This window comes from Sus scrofa, chromosome 16 (assembly GCF_054392235.1).
Source record: "Sus scrofa isolate SSC_HxYL_T2T_F1_AM1 chromosome 16, Sscrofa_HxYL_maternal_Yorkshire_Landrace_v2.0, whole genome shotgun sequence".
Taxonomy (NCBI): Eukaryota; Metazoa; Chordata; class Mammalia; order Artiodactyla; family Suidae; genus Sus; species Sus scrofa.
The window spans coordinates 66,115,370-66,132,377 of NC_139398.1; the positions used below are offsets into that span (position 1 = coordinate 66,115,370).

At 40.8% G+C, this 17,008-nt stretch overlaps 2 protein-coding genes across 10 annotated transcripts in view; one reads left to right on the top strand and one right to left on the bottom strand.

The window, feature by feature from the left end:
- The window catches only part of DOCK2 (dedicator of cytokinesis 2), a 425,062-nt gene that overhangs the window by 160,842 nt on the left and 247,212 nt on the right, over positions 1–17,008 (bottom strand). The gene's annotated exons all lie outside the window — the stretch shown is intronic.
- INSYN2B (inhibitory synaptic factor family member 2B) overlaps positions 1–17,008 on the top strand; it is a 116,063-nt gene that overhangs the window by 62,453 nt on the left and 36,602 nt on the right. Inside the window, exon 2 of one of the 3 annotated variants that reach the window (XM_085001802.1) lies at positions 7,254–7,300. The exons of the other annotated variants lie outside the window; for them this stretch is intronic. The gene's annotated coding sequence lies outside the window, so the exon portion shown is untranslated. The remainder of the gene's footprint in view (positions 1–7,253; positions 7,301–17,008) is intronic. 3 annotated transcript variants of the gene reach the window in all.

Genomic DNA, 17,008 nt, shown 5'->3' on the forward strand with positions numbered 1-17,008 from the left:
TATTCTGGCTAGAAAATGTCTAGGCAGAGGTCATGATGAGATCATACCATCCCCACTGAATTCAGTAGCAAAGCTTGAAATAGCTCTGTTCATAAACTAAGCACTTCCAGAAAGCCAAAAGCATAAAAACTGCCACAAACATCAGAAGGAAATTCAGTATTTTTTGTTTGTTTTATTTCAAATTGTCTAAAGTTCCTTTTAGGTAAGATACTCAGGTGTCCTCTTCTAAAGAGTCCAAGAAGCCAGTTGAAAATAGGACCAAATTGGACTCTACTGTCAGGGAGTTTTCCTTGGCAGTGAGTTTTCTCTGTTCCCAGGGTATTTGGGGGAGGAGAGGAGGGCAGAGAAATCATAAGCAGGTGCTATAGTGCCCTAGCCATATATCAAGCTGATAAATAAGACTCAGGCAGAGTGGAATTTAAATGGAGCAACTTTGTGTACAAAGAGAAAGGTTATCTCTCCTCTTGGGATGGGTACAGCCAAATAGTTTCCATCAGGCACTGCAGAGCTCTATAAACCTCAGCAGCACACTCCGACTCCCAGTACACTCATGAAATAAAGGAGAGCTGTTCTTTAAATGTTTGTGCCTGAAGTTATGACCTGTTTCAAATGACAGGAAACTAGAGACAACATTTTAATGGTTATGAATGTATTCAGAGAGAAGCCTTGGTGTCTAATGAGAGTTGAGGAGGCACTACAATTGAGGAACAATTTACTACCGAGAAATCAATTTGAAAATTCTATACAAGATGATCACCCATTAAATTGTCTTTCTTCAAAACTGCAGGCCCTAAAATGTTACTTCTGGACAAGGAATTTTACAAACAATAAATGCTAATTAAGTAATCTATTCAAATGAGTTGATTGAAAGAAAAAAAAAAGGAATTACCTCCTGTAAAAATATCTCAAGACTATGGTTAGATTGCTGCTGCTGCTGCTGCTGTCTTCCTTTCTTTACGAAAAACTTAGTAGCATTGGGCACTATGCTGGACCACTCCATTTTCCTAACACCTTCATGCATTATGGGTGTAATGCAATGTGAGTGAAGGTACACACACACATACACTCTTCCACACTCCACTACACACAGTGGCACATAAAGAACGTAAGTAGACAGAGATAGTTATGTATTATAGTACATAGTTATAAAGGTAGAGGAGAAAGTTGATGTCTGGAAAACATCATTAAAAAACACACATGCACACACATACTTATCACACAATAGAACACAAATGCACACACATACTAATCGCACAATAAAAGCTCCACTGGTACGGGGCTAAGACTATTTAAGACCCTTTCCAAACAGAGCAACACTCTTGAAAGCCAACAGATCACACTAAGAAAGCACATGCAAATAAAGCGCCACCCTTCAGCCGAGGAAACCAATATATTTTCTAACTGAAAATAATGAATGGCCTGGCCAACAGCTGAAACAAAAGACACGGAAGCAAAGGAAAACATGATCACTCTTCTCATACCCAGGATCCCTCATATCTTCCAGGCTTTTTTCAGTAGATACTATTTTCTAAAAGAGCAACGAGGGGGGTTTTTTTGGCTTGTTTTCTCCTCAGCCTGGCTCCCATGGGTACCTGGTTGGCCAGGCCCTCTGATCTCAGAGATCTTGGATGACAATACCCTGCTGGAGAAGACACCAATTCTGACCCAGCAAACAGCATGAAAGCAAAAAGATGCTTAATAACCCTGTTGCACCTTGAAAGTAAAGACAATGGGGCATTATTTTCCCCAACAGCTGATCCCGAATACACAGCCCTCTCTGTTTCCTTTCCTGGTGTCTGGGCTTCCCAGGGTGCTTGTGGATGGGAGTTGGTGACCCAAAACACCTCCTGTCTTCTGTTGGTTTTGCCTCTAGGCAAAGGGTGTGACGCTGGTTTTTGCCATTTGTGTGGCAGCAACTTCTTGGCTAATTGTGGGAACGTTTCACATTGTGCCCTTTAACTTGAACACAGACAGGGAAGTATTGAATCTGAGCACTGATTTAACACTGTGTGAAATTAAGCCTGAAGGACATTATGTCCTCATAAAGCATAATTACTCCTAAAGTTTTATCTCAAATTGTCTCAGAGGAACTCTCACCAGCAGGTAATAAACAGACTTGGAAAAATGTCACTGACCATATTAAATATCCCTTAGTCTGGACATGGAGGGCAATTTCATGGACAGCTAAGTGGAGTGGGAACAGCTCTTGGTTCTCAAAGCTCCATGGCCCTGATGGCTTGTGAGCAACATGAAAAGAGAAGTGAAGAGAGGGTTCTCTGATAAACAGCAGCTCGTACAAGATCTGTATGTGCACAGAATGCAACAAAGCTTAATAAGGATCTGAGAAAGGCATACAACTCTTAAATTAATAATAATCTTTCTTTTCTAATTCTCTGCTTCTGAGCATAGCACATACATGACCTGTTATATAAATTAACTGAAGAGGGGCCATTTTATCAGTGTAAAATAAAATGAAATAAAAACACTAATGAAGGAATAAACCCGTAAAAGAAGTGAATTCACTGAGATATTAGCAGCCAGAACCACAGCTGCCTGCAAGCTGCCCATGAGCACTAACAAGGGTAGAAATACTTTCTGAGGGGGCCTTGGAGGGACTAGAGGGTTTTGCTTGTCACTCTCACTTCCAGATAACACACGCCCCAAATACACAAAGAACTCAGATTGTGCTTGTCCAACACAGTGCCCAGACCTGCTCTGGATGATAAACAAAGTAAGTGCACTGGGAGGTCCTAGGTCCAGAGAGATCAGAGACAGAGGGACGCCTGCCATGTTCTCTGGAAAGCTGGGACCTGAAAAGGTCATGGTCATCAGACCAAATTCCTAGCTCTCACTTGAAATCACCTCTCAGCTCCCCTTAGTCTTGTAGCTGGAGGTACAATGGTGCATTCTGGGAACTTGGTTCCCATGCCCTCTTCTGGGTCATGGGCTGTGATTGTGACACACTGTTTTCACTCAGGGCTAAACACTTAGGCTATGAACCTCAGGGAAGCTCCCTGGCGCAGAGGGGAATGATGCTGAAAACAGGTCAGTGGTGTTTTAGGAAGCAGGCCTAAGAAAAAGTAAGCTTGTCTTCAACTATATGCAGTGCAATCAATCTGCTGATCTTTTTTAAAAAGTTAAAAGAGTAAGCAATAAATCAACGGTGAGGAGTAGGTACTTGGCCATCAAACTGTCTCGAGATGCAATTTTAAATGACTTTGTAGTGACCTTGCCTGCATAATTTCAGGGCTCAAAAGATGTTTTCTTCACAGATTCCATGCAGCAACTCTCTTAAAAAAATACCCTGCTTCTCTCAGATGGCTCCTTCTACTGATTATACGCCTGTATGGAGACACTCCTCTTTTCTTGCAAATGGACAGGTTTGTAACTCAAGCTGAGCAAGGGGCGATTGTGTGATAGGAAATAAAAAGAGTAGATAATTAGCCCAAGGAAAGGGTTAGGTGATATTGAACATAAAATATGTATTGTAAGATTCCGCTATTGTTTTTATCCTTCCCAATGCACCAAACCTTGATGAGAATAATCCCTGCAAAGTGATGGACATGTGGTGTATCTTATTCATTGACTTTGGGGTGGGATCAAAGCCTGTATTTTTACTGAGGACTCACAGTGTAGAACAGAGGAGATGTTTGGGGTTGGAGAGCAGATTTGAATTTGAACCCTTATGTTGTTAATTAGAAAAGGCTTATGTTGTGAAGTCACTAAAGCTCAGTTTATTCATCCATAAAATGGGGTTAATAATACCCAGTTTACAGGACTGTCATAAAGATTAGCACAAGGAAAATGTCCCCTGCCTGATGCCTGAGAGTGGGTTCATAACAAACAGTTAAAGCTTCTTCCTTAAAAAGCAGGAACTTAGACCTATTAAAAAGTGCATCACAAACTAAATAACACTTTTCTTAAATTCTCTGTATCCCACAGGTTTTATTTCTTTAACCGCTCTGAGCCAGTGTAGGTCAACAGAGGGAAATGTTCTACCCCATCCAATATGGTAGCCCACTGCAACGTGTGGCTTTTAGCACTGGCAATGGGGCTAGTGTGACCACGAAACTGAATTTCTGATTTTATCTAATTTTAATTAATTTAAATTTAAATAGTTTCATGTGGTATTAGACAGCACATTAAGTCTGAGCCCTTGATTGATAAAGAAGGAAGGATTTGAAAATGTAGACATAGCAAAGGTAAGCAAACTATCCAGTCATCACATCAGCAACAGCCACTGAAGGCAAGCTGACTGGCTCAGCCTGGCTCCTGGTCAGTGTAGGGACTGGCGATTATGACAGAAATAGCACCATACAGTGGCTCTCTTCGCCAGAGCAGGGTTCTGTGACCTTGTACAAGCTTCCCAGTTTTTCTGAACCTGTTTTCTCATCTATAGAATGGGGGTAATGCCTCAGGGTTGTTTTTGCTGTGAAATGCAATAATAGATGTCAAAATGTATTGAAACCTGTAAAATGAGAGATCAACTGCAAACAGTTCACTGTAGCCTTAGTTTTTATAACGGTGGTCATGATTCAATCTCTTTTTTCCATCTTCACTGAGGGATAATTGGCAAATGAAATTGTAACGTATTTAAAGTGCCCAAGGTGATGATTTGGCCTGTGTATATATCATGAAAGGATTCTCCCTATCAAGTTAATTAACACATCCATCATCTAACATATCTGCCTTTTTTTTCTTTCTTTCCTTTTTTTGGGAGGGGGTAGGGAAACACTTAAGCTCTACCCTTTTAGCAAACCACAATTATAATATGATGTTATCAACTGTAGTTACCATGTTGTATATTAGATCCTCAGACCTTATTCATCATATACCTGAATGTTTGCACCCTCTTTACTAACCTCTCCCTATTTCTCCCACCTGCTAGCAAACACTTTTCTACTCTTTGTTTTTATGAATTCAAATTTTTAGATTTCACATATACATAATAACAGGCAGTATTTATCTTTCTTTGTGTCTTATTTCACTTATTCTTGGTGAGAATAATCCCTGTAAATAGGATACTGATCATGCAGTGTATCCTATTCATTGACTTTGGGGTAGAATCAAAGCCTACATTTTTACTGAGGACTCACAGTGTAGAACAGAGTAGATGTTTGGGTTTGGAGAGCAGATTTGATATAATACATATTTATAAAATGCCCTCCAGATTCATTCACATTGTTGTAAGTGATGGTATTTTTTTCCTTTGCAGGCTGAATAGTATTTCATTGTATAGATACACCACATTTTCTTTACCCAGTCACCTATCAGCAGACACAGGTTATGTCCATACCTTAGCTCTTGTGAATAATGCAGCTGTGAACACAGGACTACAGGCACCTCTCCGAGATAATGACTTCATTTAATTTGGATGTACACCCAAACTGGTATTTCTGGATCTTATGGTAGTTCTATCTTTAATTTCTTAGGAACCTCCATACTATTTTCCATACTGAATGTATCAGTTTGCACTCCCACCAACAGTGCATGAAGATTCCCTTTTCTCCACATCCTCACCAACATTTGCTAGTTCTTGTCTTTTTGATGGTAGGCATTCTAACAAGTGTGAGTGAGATCTCATTTGGTTTTGATTTGCATTTCCCTGATATTAATGGTGATAAGCACCTTTTCACATGCCTGTTGGTCATCTGCATTCATTCTTTGGAAAAATACCTATTCAGGTCCTCTGCCTATTTTTTAATTGGATTATTTGTTGTTTTGATATTGAGTTTATGAGTTCTGTTTGTACTTTGGATATTAATCATTATCAGAGATGTGGTTTGCAAATATGCTCTCCCATTTCATTTTGTTGATGGTTTTCTTTGCTGTGCAGAAATATTTTAGTTTGATGTAGTCTCACTTGTTATTTTTGCTTTTGTTGCCTTGGCTTTTGGATTTTTTTTTTCAAATCCAAAAAATCACTACCAAGATCAATGTCCAGGAGCTTATCCCTTATGTTTTCTCCTAGGAATTTCATGGTTTCGGGTCTTACGTTCAAGTCTTTAATCTGTTTTGAATTGACATTTGTGCCTTGTGTAAGATAGGGGTCAATTTGATTCTTTTGCGTGTGGCTACCCAATTTCCCCAATACAATTTATTGAAGGGACTATCCTTTCCCTATTGTATATTCTTAGGTTCTCTGTCGTAAATTAATTGAACATATATGCATGGGTTTACTCTTGGGCTCTCCATTCTCTTCTATTGACCGAAGTATCTGTTTGTACGCCAATACTGTTTTGATTACTCTAGCCTTAGAATATACTTTGAAATCAGATATTGTGATGCCTTCTGCTCTGTTATTCTTTATCAAAATTGCTTTAGCTCTTCGGGGACATTGTGTGGTTTTATACAAATTTTAGAACTGTTTCTTCTATCTCTGCAAAAAATGCCACTGGAATTTTAATAGGGATTGCAATGGATCTATAGATTGCTTTGAGGAGTATGTACAATATTAATTCTTCCAATTCATGACCACAAAACATATTTCTATTTATCTGTGTCCTCTTCAATTACTTTCATCAACATCTTACAGTTTTCAGTGTACAGACCATTTACTTCTCTGGTTAAAGCATTTTCTTTTCTTTTCAGTGCTACTGTAAATAGGATTGTTTTCTTGATTGCTCTTTCTGAGAGTTTGTTGGTATAGAGAAATGCAAGTGATTTTTATATATTGATTTGGTAAACCTGAAACTTTACCAAATTTACCAATTTTTAAATTAGTTCTAACAAGTTTTTTGGTGGAGTCTTTAGGGTTTCCCACATATAATGCCATGCCATCTGCAATTAGAGGCAATTATACTTCTTTCTTTTTGATTTGAGTGCCTTTTAATTCTTTATCTTGCCTTAATGATCTGGCTAGGACTTCCATTACCATGTTAAGTAAAAGTAGTGAGAGAGGGTATCCTTGTTCCTCATATTAGAGGAAAAGCGGTCACTGTGTCACTGTTGAGCATGATGACAGCCGTGGGCTTGTCATAAAGGGTCTTTATTATGATGAATACATTCCCTCCACACTCAGTTTGTTGAGCATTTTTAATCATGAAAGGATGCTGAATTTTGTCAAGTGCTTTTTTGGCATCTATTGAGATTATCATATAATTTTATCCTTTATTTTGTTAATGTGATTTATCACATCAATTCATTTGTGGATGTTGAATTCAGTTTGCTGATGTTTTGTCGAGGATTTTGCATCTGTGTTCATTGTGGATATTGGCTGATGGGTTTTTTTTTTGTTTGTTTTTTCCTTGTAGTGTCCTTGTCAGGCTTTGGTATCAGTGCAGTGCTTGCCTTGGAAAATGTGAGTTTGGAAGTGTTCCCTCCTCTTCTATTTTTTCGAAGACTTTGAGAAGAATTGGCATTAGTTTTTCTTTAAATGTTTGGTAGAATTTACCTGTGAAGCCATCTGGTCCTGGAATTTTCTTTGTTGGGAGGTTTTTTATTACTGAGTCAATCTCCTTACTAGTAATTAGTCTATTCAGATTTTTCATTTCCTCATGATTCACTTTGGCAGGTTGTATGTTTCCAGGAATTTATGCATTTATTTTAGGTTGTCCAATTTGTGGGCATATAACTGTTTATAGCAGTCTTTTATAATACTTTGTATTTCTGTGGCTTCAGTTGTAATGTCTCCTAATTTACAGTTTCATTTGTTTGTGCCCTCTTCCTCTATTTTTCTTGGTAAGTTAATTTAAAAAAAAAAAAACAGCTCTTTTCATCAATCTATTGATCTTTTCTATTGTCTTTTTAGTCTCTGCTTCATTCATTTCTGCTCTGATCTTTGTTATTTCCTTCCTTCTAACACTGGGCTTAGTTTGTTCTTCCTCTAATCCCCTGAGGTATAAAGTTAAGTTGTTTATTAGAGACTTTTCTTTTGTCTTAATGTAGGCATTTATTGCTATAAATTTCCCTTTTAGAACTGCTTTTGCTTCATTCCAGTGAGCACTGGATGAGACGTTACGTTTGGTGGTACTTACTCATCTCATTTATTATTCCATACAGTAGTTTGAAGAATTTTATTATTATCATTATTTTCTAGATGATAAGACTAGTCTCAGAGAGGTTTAGTAACTTGCCCACAGTCACACAGTTGATAATCAATGGAGGCAGGATATAATCTCAGAGATGTCTTACTCCTAAATCTGGGCTCTTAACCAGTCTTCTATACTGACTTAATAAAACGCATTGAGAGTAGAAAACAAAAACAAAAACAAAAAAATCCCTCAAGTTTTGGTATGTGATGTTTCCATTTTCATATGTCTCAAGCTACCTTTTGATTTTTTCTTTGACCAATCAGTTGTTCAGAAGCATGTTGTTTAATCCCCACATATTTGTGAACTTTCCAGTTTTCTTCTTGAGGTTGATTTCTAGTTTCATATCACTGTGGCTGGAAAGGACACTTCATATGAGTTCAAGCTTAAACTTAATAAGGCTTGTTGTGTGGCTTAGCATAGGATCTGTCCTGGAGAATGTTCCATGTGCACTTGAAAAGAATATGTATTCAGCTGCTATTGAATGGGATGTGTCTCTCTATGCCTGTTAGGTCCATCTGGTATGTGTAGTTCTACCCCAATCATAATTCCATTTTTCAATAAGCTACTCGTCTTTATAATCCAGGACCCCCATACTTTGAGGATTTTTTTTTCCCCTAGCAGGTGGGAATTTATTTGTGCTCCTTTCTCTATTCATTCCAACCTTATCACATCTCATAATTTTGAAGACCACATTGAGAAGACCAAATGGTCTGATAGAGAGTCAATTTCAAAACATGGAGCAGAAGGAATCACATTCTTAAAGCTTATATGAATTTGCCTATATGTACATGAGGAATCAGAAATATATTTACAAATAGCACAAGAATCACATGTGCTTATGTACTTTATTGATTTTCTTCAGCTGTTAAAAAGGCCTTAATAAATCTAGTTGCTACTAAAGGGCCAGCTATAAAAATTAAGTCCAGCTTAAATTAAAGGTGAAGCTATTAACATCTGTCCTGCAGCCTATAAGACTCTAATGAGTTCCTCTCTGGTGGTAGTGCACTTGAACCTTAGCTAAAATGGGGCTGCATACCCACTGGGGTTTCTCTTATTCTATTGTTCATTTAAAGCTTTACCTGGGAATGGCTTTATCTAAATTGTTCCATCACAGGTTCTTAGATCAAGCAAGGAGGTAAGCACAACATTTCATCAAAGATTTGGAATATTTTATAAAATGCAAGATGCTTCAGCAAGAAGTTGCACAAACGATGTTTACTGATGGCGATGGAGCAATAGTACACACTGGGGATCTAGAGTAGACTTTTTCAACTTCAGCTCTATTGGCATTTGGGGCCAGACAAGTCTTCATTGAAGGAGGCTGTCCTACATATTGTAGGCTGTTTAGAAAATTCCTGATCTCTACTCAGCAGTTGCAAGGAGTCATCCCCTCTCAGCTGCAAAAACCAAAGATGTCTCCAGACTTGCAAAAATGTTACCTGGGGGTCAAATTGCCCCTGGAGGAGAACCACTGGTCTAAGGACAGTCAGACCTGGTTCATTTCCCTGTCTGCCATCTTCCAGCTGTGTGACCTTGAGCAAGGATTTGACCTTTTTGATCCTTAATTTCCTCACATGTAAAAGAGATAATTGCATTTTCAACTGTATTGGGTTGTTTGTGAGGATTAAATTAGATAATGCATGCAAAGTATTTACTATAACGTCTGGCAAATAGTCTTCATTCGCTAAGTGGTAGTTACCATTATCATTAACTACTTTGACTTTCTAAAATGTTTCAAGCAAACAAGCCACAGACTCTAACTCCTTCTCTGCACAAGCTCAATTATTAGGCACTTGGTCCAAACAGGAAGTAAATAGAGACGCAGAATGGCCAGGAGAATCTTCCCTTCCGAAAATGCTTTGTTGGCCAAAAGAATCTCCCTCCAGGAAACGCATTGTTATGGCCTCTAGATGAAAGCAGGCTCTTCTCCTACAATCATGCTCTTTGATATGACCTGGACACCTTGATTTATCCTCAGTATCCTTAGGAATGGATGTAAAGCAAATGCAAAATCAAGGTGCCTGTCAATAAGCAGAACATGGTTTCACTAGTAACCAAAATGCTTCAATGTGGGTCCCTAAAACACACATGCCATCAATGTAGGTCCCTAAAACATTTCCAGCCACATCTTTTGCTTCATTTTGATTGGGGTTTCTAAAACCTTACATTTACATTTGCAGATCTTCACATCTTGGGTTGTAGCAGACGAAAGAGAGTCCTGAAGGAAGCAACTTTGTTCACTGCTGTGTTCTCAGTGATGAGGCTGGTGCCCAACTCAGAGAAAGATTCAATAAATATCTACTGAATGATAGTATTTCTCTCTAACCAGCATTCCCTCCAACCTGAGCACTGCCTTTTCACACACTTCTAGCAGGAGAGAGTTGGCTGGAAATCTTTCATCCTCAGTTTCTAATATCCTATAGTCTTCACAGAGCTTAAATTTAGGACTGCTCCTAATTTTTTCCAGATGTAAAAGCAAGGAGGCCAGGAATGGTTTGCCTCTGAAAGGCTGATCTGGCAGAAAAACAAAGAGTTTTGGTGACTGATCCCAGCTCAAAAATTTGCCATATGTGATCTTAGACAAGTTAATTCATCACATTGAAACTCAGTTTCCTCTTCTGTTAGAAGTGAGGATAACAGCAGCAACCCCAAAGGTGGTGGTTATAATTGAGATGAATGGTCATTTGGTGGCTAATATTTACTGAATGCATGCCATGAGTACACACTGCCTTGTGTGATCCTTTGCCTGTCATATGAGTTAGCACTACAATCCTTCCCATTTTACATATGAGGAAACTGAGGCTCTCTTAGCAGGAAGCAAAGCCTGTATTTGATCTCAGAAATTTCCGACTATTCAAGGGCCCTTCCACAATGCCTGGTGTGTAGTACACACTCAGTATTTATTCAATGAATGAAGGAAGGCATCAATTAAGGAAAAGAAGGTCAAACTTGCTTAACAATTCTTAGAGTGAGAAAGATGTCTTCATATTCATTGGCAATTAGCACCCCATCTAATTCTAAAGACCCAATGCCTACTGAGATCTTAAACCCAGCAGAAGAGAAAATGTTTATGAGTAAAATGGAATAGAAGCTTGCTGAAGGCATTTCAGATATAGTCAGGTTCAAGGGAAATGATTTGACTCTGCAGATGAATGTTCAAATATCCTCTCATCAGAAAGTAAACCTTTCCTGGCTGCTATAGATACCCAAAAGTGTTCTCACTTTCTTCAAGTCTGAAAAGGACAGAAGAGCCAAGTCACAGCATAGGTGGGCATGGCACACGTGAGTGACTTGGAACTCCCAGGTGCAGACGCCCCCATTTTGCTGGCTGCTTCCCAGGGACCCTCTGCCCATCACATGATGCAGCGCATTTGTCCAATCCTGGTCCATACCTCATTGCTTCAGTTTGACTCTGGACATCACACAAGCCCAGACACAGGGCCTGAGGAGGTGGTCATACTACCCTGGAAGGAGTGGGGCATTTCACTACTTCCAACCCGCCACTGACAGAGTCAGCTCCTAACATACTTTGTGCTTGGCAGCCTGGAGCTACTTATACTTAGGACTCAGCCTCAAACCAATTTCTCCAGAAAGGATATTGCAAAGGGGGCAGCTTTCAGATGTGTTTGACTTGCCCCTCAAATTGTTAAAAAAAATTTAAATCAGTTACCAAAAATTAAGAATTGGAATATTTAACACTCAATTCTGGCTTCTTCTGAAAAAATCTTAGGGTCTAATAATACGGGACCTGGACATCATTTGACAACGAAGGCTGATGCTGAGCCCTGGGTGTCGCTTTTCTCTCTGCTAATGTTTCCCTTGGTCTGCTTCATCACTTACCCTGAAGGCATTTGAATCTGTAGTCCTTCCTAAACCCACTATAGAAAATAATGATAATATTAATAATGGCTCCTTGCATCTACTGCACACTCTGCAGGACCTCACTAAATTCTGACCACAGCCTAGCTGGAGGGTTATGACTAGTATCTCCATCTTGACAATGAGTAACCAAGGCTGAGAGAGGTTGAATCACTTGCTCAGCGTCACACAGCTGGAAAACGGAAGAGCAGGGATTCAAACCTGTGTGTCTCTGGTTCCAGAGGCTGGTTCTTTCCCTAACACTCAGCTGCTTTGGTTGGGGTGCGATCTGAAAAATCCCCCTGGTCCTCTGTGCAGGCATTCCTACAAGGAGATGTATCTTTGTTAGGAGTGATTTGGGGGTTAATAAACCCACAAATTAGCTCTCTAAAGTGTTACGGATGGAAATTCCGACGTGGCTAATACAATTAATGCTTGGTGAGCTGTGGCCACCCACAGTGTCTGTAGCAGACTGTCGCTGTCCATTTAAATAACAGGGAGCCTTCTTAATTGACTGAGGAGCCCTCACAAGGGGGAGGGATCAGTTGGGAGGCCCCCATGTGACTGAGAAAGGATGAGTCAAGGGGACTCCTGAGGTGGCCAGCAGCCTAAAGGCCCATGATCCCTGACAGCCCCTCCCCTGCCCCTCCTATAGGCTCTCCTCCTGCTATCTGCATCCCTCCCACACGGATCCCACTAAGGAGAAGCCCAGAAATGAGACCTTAGTGGTGTATTTGTATGCACTGGTAGAAATCCCTGAGACAGGCAAATGATATAGAGGAGCAAGTAATTCTTTAAAAAAATAAAATAGGCCTCAGGTACTTGGCAAAACCAGTGCAGAAAGAAGGAACAACTTCTATCAAGACTCAAAGGGAAACAGGACGATGCAATGCATATACACACTGGAATACTACTCAACCATAAAAATGAATGGAATAATGTCATTTGCAGCAACATGGATACAACTAGAGATTCTCATACTAAGTGAAGAAAGTCAGAAAGAGAAAGACAAATACCATATGATATCACTTATATGAGGAATTTAAAATATGGCACAAATGAATTTATCTACAAAACAGAAACAGACTTGTGGTTGCCAAGGGGGAAGGGGGAGGGAATGGGATGGATGGGGAGTTTGGGGTTAATAGCTACAAACTATTACGTTTAGGATGGATAAGCAATGAGGTCCTACTGTATAGTACGGAAAACTTATCCAATCTCCTGGGATGGATTGTGATTGTAGACAATATAAGAAAAGGAATGTATATATATGTATGACTGGGTCACTTTGCTGTACAGCATAAACTGGCACAACACTGTAGGTCAACTACACTTTAATAAAAAATAAAAAAGACAAAAAAAAACAAGTTCCCATTGTGGCTCAGCAGTAAGGAACCCAATTAGTATCCAAGAGGATTCAGGTTTGATCCCTGGCCCAACTCCGTGATTTAAGGATCTGGTGTTGCCATAAGCTGTGGTGTAGGTCACAAATGTGGCTTGGGTAGGATCTGGCATTGCTGTGGCTGTGGCGTAGGTGGCAGCTGCAGCTCCAATTCTACCCCTAGACTGGGAACTTCCATATGCCATGGGTGTTGCCCTAAAAACACCAAAAAAAGCCCTTCCTTCCTCAGAGCCAAACCACCTCCTGGCGGCCAGCACATCAGGCCTCTTGCTAAAGACCCCTACAACACATCACTGTAACCCAAGACTCCCCACCGAGGCTTCTGTTTCCCTTGGCATAAGGTTCAAACTCCCTGGCAGATGACCCAGCCCCCCTGACCTTTCTCCAGACCAGCTCTGTTCTCACACTTTTCCTGAGTGCATTCTAAACTCTGGTTCCCTCAGAAAACCTCCTCTCTCTTATTTTCATGCTTGGAGGTCTTCATGTGCTTCCTGAAACAATTTCCCCTCCTCTTTTGCCCCATTCGCTGCTGCCCTCCAACCCCTCACCTGGCTAAGTCCCACTCATCTTCCGTGCTCACACTCAATGTCTGTTCCTCTGAAGACAGGCCCTTATCCAGGCCACCTCACACTCGGGCCACCACCAAAACTTACCAGGGATGTCTGCCACGCCTGTGGACTCCTACAGCATGTGACTTCCACATGGTGGGTGTTTTTCACACTGCATTTAAATTAACCCTTTTATTTATGAGGCGCTCACCATCCTGCCAGCTCTGGGGGAACATCTCAACTCACTGGTGTAACCCAGGACCCACCCAGCTTCTGCAGATCAAACATGCATAGGTAGGATTTGAGGAAGCAATGCACGAATGGGAGAAAGGTTCTCCGCTTTATGAAACACTTAGCATTTCACTGGGAACCTTAGTTCCCAAATGGCCCCAAGAACCTCAGTGGCATGCAGCCTACAGAGCAGTTGAGACTCAGTACTTCCTGTTTTTCTCAATCCAGGTCAAGGCCTTGCCCTCTAAGTTGCTGATCTACCTAACTTAATCACGAAGAAGCTAAGAGTCTGAGTTCTAGAGTATAAGTCTCTGCCTTCAAACCCCTTTGTGCTTCTTACTGCTCTGGGAGCTTAGCAAAGTCACTCAACTTCTCTGTGCTTCAGCTTCCTAAAATGAGGCTCCCTGTAGAGTTGTGAGGATGAAATGAAATAGCATTCGCAGCCTTTCAAAGAGTCCCTGGTCCATAGTAAGCATTCTATGGTGTTAGTTATTATAACTCCTCTTCACTCCTGTGAGAGGCCTTCTTGGCAGCTCATCGGCTCCTTATTGGGGGAGCTCACATGCTTGGACTAACCGGGCATGACTCCCCCGCACTTTCCTTGGTCTTTTTAGTGTTTCTGTGGTATTTGTCCGGATGGATGGCATAATCCCTGTAGGTCAAGATGCATTCTCATTAGTACTGTGGTGCCTGCAGTAATCTTGCATAGAGAGCTGGAGAACCAAACAATTCCATTGATTGCACATCTGGGTGGCCTTTCTCTTCTGAAGGGCAATGACTTAGATGGCATGGTGCACACCACTTGTTTCCTAAACACAAGGGAAGGAGAGGACATCACTGCCCCCAGAGCCATGTGCTCTTACAAACTGGACACCTCATAGAACAAGGGGGTGCCTTTCCTACCAAAAGCTGTAAGCAAACATGGTGGTCACATCACAGCCCATGGCTGAGGGGATCCAGAAAATCCCACCAGTGTCTCTGGAAAGTCCTACTTTGAGTTAGTTTTTCCCTGTACAACCTTTTTTTCTCAGGACAACCAGAAAATTCATTTTAAAATATAAATATGCTCATCTCTTTCTCTCTCCCCTCTCTCTCATCTCTCTCTGTGCCTTCTGTTTGTCTGTCTCTCTCTGTCTCTCTCTCTCTCACACAGACACACAGACACACACACACACTCTGCTGAAAATTCTTAAAGTCATCCTGTTGTTTTCAGAATCAACCGAAAGACTTCCCATGGCTTTTGGGACCAGCATTATTGCTCCTTCTCATCTCCGAGGGGCCAGCCCTGGCCAGATTCTTGCTCTAGCTCCAGCAGCCTTTATTTAGCTATTATACAGGCTAAGCACCTTCTTGCCTCAGGGCCCACGTGCACACTATTCTTCTGCCTGAAATACCCACCTTCCATGCCCTTCCACTCGCCTAGATAGCTCCCTCCAGGCCTCCTGAACTCAGATGTCACCGAACTCCCAGAAAGGACTTCCATCGCCCACGTTGTAAATTTGGTTTCTGTATTATTCTCTCCTAGGACCTTTTCTTTTCTCACAGCAGTTAGCACATCTTTTAATTACATAGGTATTTGTGTGTTTATTTGCTTAACATTGACCTTTCTCCCCAGCTAAGTTCCAGAATGGGCGGGATCATGACTGCGGGGTATACCTGTTTTAGCCCAGGATGACCCGCAGTGCTAGGCATAGGCTAGGTGAACTCCTAACTATTTGACTCTTTTTATTTATCAATTTACTTAAATTAAATCCAAGAACAAGTTTTATATGCATCTTGGTAATAAGAGGAAATATTTTTCAGTTTTTTCACCATCAAGAGTACTTTTGTTGCTTTCTCTCAACAGACTTCATGTATTGAAAGATAGAAAACTCTATGTATTAAGTCATAATTAACTTACCTTATCCCCCTTTTCATCAAAGGCATGTATAACTGTTAATTAAAGCTTCCAATTAGTAGCGGTGGACAAAGGCGATGACATTCTTGACATAATTGCAGACAAACTGGAGAAACTTGACATTCGAGTTTGCTTCATAAATGTATAGTTTACCTAAGTTGTAAGATGTTGAAAGTAGCTCCAGAAAATGCCCTGCCTCCTGCCAGCCAATCTGCTGCTGGCATTTGCCATGTGTCCCTTCCCCATCAAATAACCAAGTTCAGGTGGAAAGAACAATATGCATTTCCCTGTCTAGACTGGGCACACCTTTGAGACTGCTGCTTCCTTCTTCACCTACTCTGTCTCACTCTAAAAAGTGTAGCTCGGGGTCCCCTCCACCAGGAAGCATTTCCCCACTATAGGAACAGGTCTAGTGCCAAGAAGGTAGATTTCACAGTACCCTAACCTTCTTAGAGCTTGCCTCTTACCATACTGTCTGTAACTTGCGTATCTCATCCTTTAGACTTAAGAATGTCATGGTACTCCTGAAGGCCAACACACTGCTTGGCAAAGAGTGGGTGTTTGATGAAAATGTATTGGGAGAGGGAAAAGAGAGAAGGAAGGAAGGAAGAAAAAGAGAGTTTGTGGGGTTTAGTCTTGAGGCAAAAATATAGGACATTCTGGGAAAATCTCATTGTCTTAGAATATGACTAGGGCAAAGAGGCCTGATAGCACTAATTAAGGCTGCGGGAGTCAAACTCGTTTTCCGGGAAAGCTGGGATAAAGAAAGTAAGAAATAAAAAGTTCTGAGGTTAAAAAAAATAAAAATAAAAAGTACAGTATGAACACAGGGGAGATCCACTGATTAGGCAGTTATGGCTGCATCAACAAGGAGTGGGCAGGAACACCATGAGCCTCACCTCGACAGCAACATCTTCCCTGAACAAAGCAGGATATGCAGAGTTCCATCCCCAGTTCACTATCAGCAAACAACAGCAATTCAAAGTGGAGGGGCTTCCAAGACCTGCTCCAAACTCTAGGTTTCATGTGGCTCTACACA